The 9,599-nt window shown below is 22.7% G+C and overlaps 1 long non-coding RNA gene across 10 annotated transcripts in view; it reads right to left on the minus strand.

Moving 5' to 3' along the window:
- Positions 1–9,599, minus strand: part of LOC103309712 — a 15,813-nt gene that overhangs the window by 3,223 nt on the left and 2,991 nt on the right. For 3 of the 10 annotated variants that reach the window (XR_001679662.2, XR_003838857.1, XR_003838850.1), the window contains 9 exons: positions 9,195–9,309; positions 8,123–8,237; positions 7,053–7,167; positions 5,986–6,100; positions 4,917–5,031; positions 3,846–3,960; positions 2,780–2,894; positions 1,714–1,828; positions 643–757 (listed from right to left, as the gene is read on the minus strand). This is a non-coding gene — a long non-coding RNA (uncharacterized LOC103309712). The remainder of the gene's footprint in view (positions 1–642; positions 758–1,713; positions 1,829–2,779; positions 2,895–3,845; positions 3,961–4,916; positions 5,032–5,985; positions 6,101–7,052; positions 7,168–8,122; positions 8,238–9,194; positions 9,310–9,599) is intronic. The other 7 variants (XR_003838856.1, XR_003838854.1, XR_003838853.1 and 4 more) reach the window with 7 other exon arrangements.

Below are 9,599 nucleotides of genomic sequence, written 5' to 3' on the forward strand. Positions count from 1 at the left end.
ATAATAATTTATAAACATAAATTGCGAGCAGGCAATGAAGATTTACTTTAATAAGACTCTCAAATATTGAGTAGGACTTTACAAAATGGTAATATTGTTTAAAATTAACTTAAATATTTTCTTAGAAACATTAATTGAGATATGAAACAAAAAAAAAACATACATAATACAAAAATGTAAAGCTATAATGTGATGTTATGTCCATAAGTAACACGGGTATAATATAATATTTAAATTTTTGTTATAATTATTTATAAACAAAGATTGCATTAAAGCAATGAAGATTTAATTTAGTAATAAACAAACGTTAAAACGTGTATTGAGTTTTGATTTTAAGCTAAGACTTTCAAGTATTGAGTAGGACTTTACAAAAATGTATTATTGTGTAAATTAAAATTAAATATTTTCTTAGAAACATTAATTGAGATATAAAACAAGAAAAAAAACATACATAATACAAACATTTAAAGATATAAAATGAAATGATGTCCATAAGTCCCACGGGTATATTACAATATTTAAATTAATAACCTTATTAAGTATTATGTATTGCAGTATTTAAATAAAATGTTTCGTCTTACGACAATATCAAAAATGAAAAAAAAATAATGTATTACAGGACTTTTAAATAATGTGACTTACAAATAATTGTTTAGTTGATTCTCAAGGGATGTAATGAAAACAAACATGAATTCAATCTTCTTATATAAAATGTCATTATTCACGCACGATCTCAGGGTGAGCGTCATCAAGGGCTCTGGAATAATAATATAATATTAAATCATTAGAATCATCTCTCGCGTAAGAGTGGAAAGAAACAATATTATGATACATTAAATAGTTTTTTCGGTATAATTTTAAAAACAACTTATGTATTGATTTGAAATAACAAATAAACTATTTATTATTATTCAGCAGTAAACTTAAAATTATATAAAACATATACAACACGAAGAATGATTGAAAGAAAAAATGAAATTTTATAGAGTATAAATTATTATAAAGGAGATTGGCCTATACAATTGTTACATTGATGAAACATATAGGTATTAATTCAGAGGAAATTTTTGTTATAATATATTATAAACATACATTGCGTAAAGGCATTAAAGATTTACTTTAATAAGACTCTCAAATATTGAGTAGGACTTTACAAAATGGTAATATTGTTTAAAATTAAGTTAAATATTTTCTTAGAAACATTAATTGAGATATGAAACAAAAAAAAACATACATAATACAAAAATGTAAAGCTATAATGTGATGTTATGTCCATAAGTAACACGGGTATAATATAATATTTAAATTTTTGTTATAATTATTTATAAACAAAGATTGCATTAAAGCAATGAAGATTTAATTTAGTAATAAACAAACGTTAAAACGTGTATTGAGTTTTGATTTTAAGCTAAGACTTTCAAGTATTGAGTAGGACTTTACAAAAATGTATTATTGTGTAAATTAAAATTAAATATTTTCTTAGAAACATTAATTGAGATACAAAACAAGAAAAAAACCATACATAATACAAACATTTAAAGATATAAAATGAAATGATGTCCATAAGTCACACGGGTATATTACAATATTTAAATTAATAACCTTATTAAGTATTATGTATTGCAGTATTTAAATAAAATGTTTCGTCCTACGTCAATATCAAAAATGAAAAAAAAATAATGTATTACAAGAGTTTTAAATAATGTGACTTACAAATAATTATTTAGTTGATTCTCAAGTGATGCAATGAAAACAAACATGAATTCAAACTTCTTATATAAAAGGTCATTAGTCACGCACGATCTCAGGGTGAGCGTCATCAAGGGCTCTGTAATAATAATATAATATTAAATCATTAGAATCATCTCTCGCGTAAGAGTGGAAAGAAACAATATTATGTTACATTAAATAGTTTTTTCGGTATAATTTTAAAAACAACTAATGTATTGATTTGAAATACTAAAAACTATTTATTATTATTCAGCAGTAAACTTAAAATTATATAAAACATATACAACACGAAGAATGATTGAAAGAAAAAATGAAATTTTATAGAGTCTAAATTATTATAAAGGAGATTGGCCTATACAAGTGTTTCATTGATGAAACATATATTAATTCAGAGGAAATTTTTGTTATAATAATTTATAAACATAAATTGCGAGCAGGCAATGAAGATTTACTTTAATAAGACTCTCAAATATTGAGTAGGACTTTACAAAATGGTAATATTGTTTAAAATTAACTTAAATATTTTCTTAGAAACATTAATTGAGATATGAAACAAAAAAAAAACATACATAATACAAAAATGTAAAGCTATAATGTGATGTTATGTCCATAAGTAACACGGGTATAATATAATATTTAAATTTTTGTTATAATTATTTATAAACAAAGATTGCATTAAAGCAATGAAGATTTAATTTAGTAATAAACAAACGTTAAAACGTGTATTGAGTTTTGATTTTAAGCTAAGACTTTCAAGTATTGAGTAGGACTTTACAAAAATGTATTATTGTGTAAATTAAAATTAAATATTTTCTTAGAAACATTAATTGAGATATAAAACAAGAAAAAAAACATACATAATACAAACATTTAAAGATATAAAATGAAATGATGTCCATAAGTCCCACGGGTATATTACAATATTTAAATTAATAACCTTATTAAGTATTATGTATTGCAGTATTTAAATAAAATGTTTCGTCTTACGACAATATCAAAAATGAAAAAAAAATAATGTATTACAGGACTTTTAAATAATGTGACTTACAAATAATTGTTTAGTTGATTCTCAAGGGATGTAATGAAAACAAACATGAATTCAAACTTCTTATATAAAATGTCATTATTCACGCACGATTTCAGGGTGAGCGTCATCAAGGGCTCTGGAATAATAATATAATATTAAATCATTAGAATCATCTCTCGCGTAAGAGTGGAAAGAAACAATATTATGTTACATTAAATAGTTTTTTCGGTATAATATTAAAAACAACTAATGTATTGATTTGAAATACTAAAAACTATTTATTATTATTCAGCAGTAAACTTAAAATTATATAAAACATATACAACACGAAGAATGATTGAAAGAAAAAATGAAATTTTATAGAGTCTAAATTATTATAAAGGAGATTGGCCTATACAAGTGTTTCATTGATGAAACATATATTAATACAGAGGAAATTTTTGTTATTATAATTTATAAACATAAATTGCGAGCAGGCAATGAAGATTTACTTTAATAAGACTCTCAAATATTGAGTAGGACTTTACAAAATGGTAATATTGTTTAAAATTAACTTAAATATTTTCTTAGAAACATTAATTGAGATATGAAACAAAAAAAAAACATACATAATACAAAAATGTAAAGCTATAATGTGATGTTATGTCCATAAGTAACACGGGTATAATATAATATTTAAATTTTTGTTATAATTATTTATAAACAAAGATTGCATTAAAGCAATGAAGATTTAATTTAGTAATAAACAAACGTTAAAACGTGTATTGAGTTTTGAATTTAAGCTAAGACTTTCAAGTATTGTGTAGGACTTTACAAAAATGTATTATTGTGTAAATTAAAATTAAATATTTTCTTAGAAACATTAATTGAGATATAAAACAAGAAAAAAAACATACATAATACAAACATTTAAAGATATAAAATGAAATGATGTCCATAAGTCCCACGGGTATATTACAATATTTAAATTAATAACCTTATTAAGTATTATGTATTGCAGTATTTAAATAAAATGTTTCGTCTTACGACAATATCAAAAATGAAAAAAAAATAATGTATTACAGGACTTTTAAATAATGTGACTTACAAATAATTGTTTAGTTGATTCTCAAGGGATGTAATGAAAACAAACATGAATTCAAACTTCTTATATAAAATGTCATTATTCACGCACGATCTCAGGGTGAGCGTCATCAAGAGCTCTGGAATAATAATATAATATTAAATCATTAGAATCATCTCTCGCGTAAGAGTGGAAAGAAACAATATTATGATACATTAAATAGTTTTTTCGGTATAATTTTAAAAACAACTAATGTATTGATTTGAAATACTAAAAACTATTTATTATTATTCAGCAGTAAACTTAAAATTATATAAAACATATACAACACGAAGAATGATTGAAAGAAAAAATGAAATTTTATAGAGTATAAATTATTATAAAGGAGATTGGCCTATACAATTGTTACATTGATGAAACATATAGGTATTAATTCAGAGGAAATTTTTGTTATAATATATTATAAACATACATTGCGTAAAGGCATTAAAGATTTACTTTAATAAGACTCTCAAATATTGAGTAGGACTTTACAAAATGGTAATATTGTTTAAAATTAAGTTAAATATTTTCTTAGAAACATTAATTGAGATATGAAACAAAAAAAAAACATACATAATACAAAAATGTAAAGCTATAATGTGATGTTATGTCCATAAGTAACACGGGTATAATATAATATTTAAATTTTTGTTATAATTATTTATAAACAAAGATTGCATTAAAGCAATGAAGATTTAATTTAGTAATAAACAAACGTTAGAAACGTGTATTGAGTTTTGATTTTAAGCTAAGACTTTCAAGTATTGAGTAGGACTTTGCAAAAATGTATTATTGTGTCAATTAAAATTGAATATTTTCTTAGAAACATTAATTGAGATATAAAACAAGAAAAAAACCATACATAATACAAACATTTAAAGATATAAAATGAAATGATGTCCATAAGTCACACGGGTATATTACAATATTTAAATTAATAACCTTATTAAGTATTATGTATTGCAGTATTTAAATAAAATGTTTCGTCCTACGTCAATATCAAAAATGAAAAAAAAATAATGTATTACAAGAGTTTTAAATAATGTGACTTACAAATAATTGTTTAGTTGATTCTCAAGTGATGCAATGAAAACAAACATGAATTCAAACTTCTTATATAAAAGGTCATTAGTCACGAACGATCTCAGGGTGAGCGTCATCAAGGGCTCTGGAATAATAATATAATATTAAATCATTAGAATCATCTCTCGCGTAAGAGTGGAAAGAAACAATATTATGATACATTAAATAGTTTTTTCGGTATAATTTTAAAAACAACAAATGTATTGATTGAAATACTAAAAACTATTTATTATTATTCAGCAGTAAACTTAAAATTATATAAAACATATACAACACGAAGAATGATTGAAAGAAAAAATGAAATTTTATAGAGTATAAATTATTATAAAGGAGATTGGCCTATACAATTGTTACATTGATGAAACATATAGGTATTAATTCAGAGGAAATTTTTGTTATAATATATTATAAACATACATTGCGTAAAGGCATTAAAGATTTACTTTAATAAGACTCTCAAATATTGAGTAGGACTTTACAAAATGGTAATATTGTTTAAAATTAAGTTAAATATTTTCTTAGAAACATTAATTGAGATATGAAACAAAAAAAAAACATACATAATACAAAAATGTAAAGCTATAATGTGATGTTATGTCCATAAGTAACACGGGTATAATATAATATTTAAATTTTTGTTATAATTATTTATAAACAAAGATTGCATTAAAGCAATGAAGATTTAATTTAGTAATAAACAAACGTTAAAACGTGTATTGAGTTTTGAATTTAAGCTAAGACTTTCAAGTATTGTGTAGGACTTTACAAAAATGTATTATTGTGTAAATTAAAATTAAATATTTTCTTAGAAACATTAATTGAGATATAAAACAAGAAAAAAAACATACATAATACAAACATTTAAAGATATAAAATGAAATGATGTCCATAAGTCCCACGGGTATATTACAATATTTAAATTAATAACCTTATTAAGTATTATGTATTGCAGTATTTAAATAAAATGTTTCGTCTTACGACAATATCAAAAATGAAAAAAAAATAATGTATTACAGGACTTTTAAATAATGTGACTTACAAATAATTGTTTAGTTGATTCTCAAGGGATGTAATGAAAACAAACATGAATTCAAACTTCTTATATAAAATGTCATTATTCACGCACGATCTCAGGGTGAGCGTCATCAAGAGCTCTGGAATAATAATATAATATTAAATCATTAGAATCATCTCTCGCGTAAGAGTGGAAAGAAACAATATTATGATACATTAAATAGTTTTTTCGGTATAATTTTAAAAACAACTAATGTATTGATTTGAAATACTAAAAACTATTTATTATTATTCAGCAGTAAACTTAAAATTATATAAAACATATACAACACGAAGAATGATTGAAAGAAAAAATGAAATTTTATACAGTCTAAATTATTATAAAGGAGATTGGCCTATACAAGTGTTTCATTGATGAAACATATATTAATTCAGAGGAAATTTTTGTTATAATAATTTATATACATACATTGCGAGCAGGCAATGAAGATTTACTTTAATAAGACTCTCAAATATTGAGTAGGATTTTACAAAATGGTAATATTGTTTAAAAATAAGTTAAATATTTTCTTAGAAACATTAATTGAGATATAAAACAAAAAAAAAACATACATAATACATAAATGTAAAGCTATAACGTGATGTTATGTCCATAAGTAACACGGGTATAATATAATATTTAAATTTTTGTTATAATTATTTATAAACAAAGATTGCATTAAAGCAATGAAGATTTAATTTAGTAATAAACAAACGTTAGAAACGTGTATTGAGTTTTGATTTTAAGCTAAGACTTTCAAGTATTGAGTAGGACTTTGCAAAAATGTATTATTGTGTCAATTAAAATTTAATATTTTCTTAGAAACATTAATTGAGATATAAAACAAGAAAAAAAACATACATAATACAAACATTTAAAGATATAAAATGAAATGATGTCCATAAGTCACACGGGTATATTACAATATTTAAATTAATAACCTTATTAAGTATTATGTATTGCAGTATTTAAATAAAATGTTTCGTCCTACGACAATATCAAAAATGAAAAAAAAATAATGTATTACAGGAGTTTTAAATAATGTGACTTACAAATAATTGTTTAGTTGATTCTCAAGGGATGTAATGAAAACAAACATGAATTCAAACTTCTTATATAAAATGTCATTAGTCACGCACGATCTCAGGGTTAACGTCATCACGGGCTCTGGAATAATAATATAATATTAAATCATTAGAATCATCTCTCGCGTAAGAGTGGAAAGAAACAATATTATGATACATTAAATAGTTATTTCGGTATAATTTTAAAAACAACTTATGTATTGATTTGAAGTAACAAATAAACTATTTATTATTATTCAGCAGTAAACTTAAAATTATATAAAACATATACAACACGAAGAATGATTGAAAGAAAAAATGAAATTTTATAGAGTATAAATTATTATAAAGGAGATTGGCCTATACAATTGTTACATTGATGAAACATATAGGTATTAATTCAGAGGAAATTTTTGTTATAATATATTATAAACATACATTGCGTTAAGGCATTAAAGATTTACTTTAATAAGACTCTCAAATATTGAGTAGGACTTTACAAAATGGTAATATTGTTTAAAATTAAGTTAAATATTTTCTTAGAAACATTAATTGAGATATGAAACAAAAAAAAACATACATAATACAAAAATGTAAAGCTATAATGTGATGTTATGTCCATAAGTAACACGGGTATAATATAATATTTAAATTTTTGTTATAATTATTTATAAACAAAGATTGCATTAAAGCAATGAAGATTTAATTTAGTAATAAACAAACGTTAAAACGTGTATTGAGTTTTGATTTTAAGCTAAGACTTTCAAGTATTGAGTAGGACTTTAAAAAATGTATTATTGTGTAAATTAAAATTAAATATTTTCTTAGAAACATTAATTGAGATATAAAACAAGAAAAAAAACATACATAATACAAACATTTAAAGATATAAAATGAAATGATGTCCATAAGTCCCACGGGTATATTACAATATTTAAATTAATAACCTTATTAAGTATTATTTATTGCAGTATTTAAATAAAATGTTTCGTCTTACGACAATATCAAAAATGAAAAAAAAATAATGTATTACAGGACTTTTAAATAATGTGACTTACAAATAATTGTTTAGTTGATTCTCAAGGGATGTAATGAAAACAAACATGAATTCAAACTTCTTATATAAAATGTCATTATTCACGCACGATCTCAGGGTGAGCGTCATCAAGGGCTCTGGAATAATAATATAATATTAAATCATTAGAATCATCTCTCGCGTAAGAGTGGAAAGAAACAATATTATGATACATTAAATAGTTTTTTCGGTATAATTTTAAAAACAACTTATGTATTGATTTGAAATAACAAATAAACTATTTATTATTATTCAGCAGTAAACTTAAAATTATATAAAACATATACAACACGAAGAATGATTGAAAGAAAAAATGAAATTTTATAGAGTATAAATTATTATAAAGGAGATTGGCCTATACAATTGTTACATTGATGAAACATATAGGTATTAATTCAGAGGAAATTTTTGTTATAATATATTATAAACATACATTGCGTAAAGGCATTAAAGATTTACTTTAATAAGACTCTCAAATATTGAGTAGGACTTTACAAAATGGTAATATTGTTTAAAATTAAGTTAAATATTTTCTTAGAAACATTAATTGAGATATGAAACAAAAAAAAACATACATAATACAAAAATGTAAAGCTATAATGTGATGTTATGTCCATAAGTAACACGGGTATAATATAATATTTAAATTTTTGTTATAATTATTTATAAACAAAGATTGCATTAAAGCAATGAAGATTTAATTTAGTAATAAACAAACGTTAGAAACGTGTATTGAGTTTTGATTTTAAGCTAAAACTTTCAAGTATTGAGTAGGACTTTGCAAAAATGTATTATTGTGTCAATTAAAATTTAATATTTTCTTAGAAACATTAATTGAGATACAAAACAAGAAAAAAACCATACATAATACAAACATTTAAAGATATAAAATGAAATGATGTCCATAAGTCACACGGGTATATTACAATATTTAAATTAATAACCTTATTAAGTATTATGTATTGCAGTATTTAAATAAAATGTTTCGTCCTACGTCAATATCAAAAATGAAAAAAAAATAATGTATTACAAGAGTTTTAAATAATGTGACTTACAAATAATTGTTTAGTTGATTCTCAAGTGATGCAATGAAAACAAACATGAATTCAAACTTCTTATATAAAAGGTCATTAGTCACGCACGATCTCAGGGTGAGCGTCATCAAGGGCTCTGTAATAATAATATAATATTAAATCATTAGAATCATCTCTCGCGTAAGAGTGGAAAGAAACAATATTATGTTACATTAAATAGTTTTTTCGGTATAATTTTAAAAACAACTAATGTATTGATTTGAAATACTAAAAACTATTTATTATTATTCAGCAGTAAACTTAAAATTATATAAAACATATACAACACGAAGAATGATTGAAAGAAAAAATGAAATTTTATAGAGTCTAAATTATTATAAAGGAGATTGGCCTATACAAGTGTTTCATTGATGAAACATATATTAA

Source organism: Acyrthosiphon pisum, chromosome X, assembly GCF_005508785.2.
Source record: "Acyrthosiphon pisum isolate AL4f chromosome X, pea_aphid_22Mar2018_4r6ur, whole genome shotgun sequence".
In the NCBI taxonomy this organism is placed as follows: Eukaryota; Metazoa; Arthropoda; class Insecta; order Hemiptera; family Aphididae; genus Acyrthosiphon; species Acyrthosiphon pisum.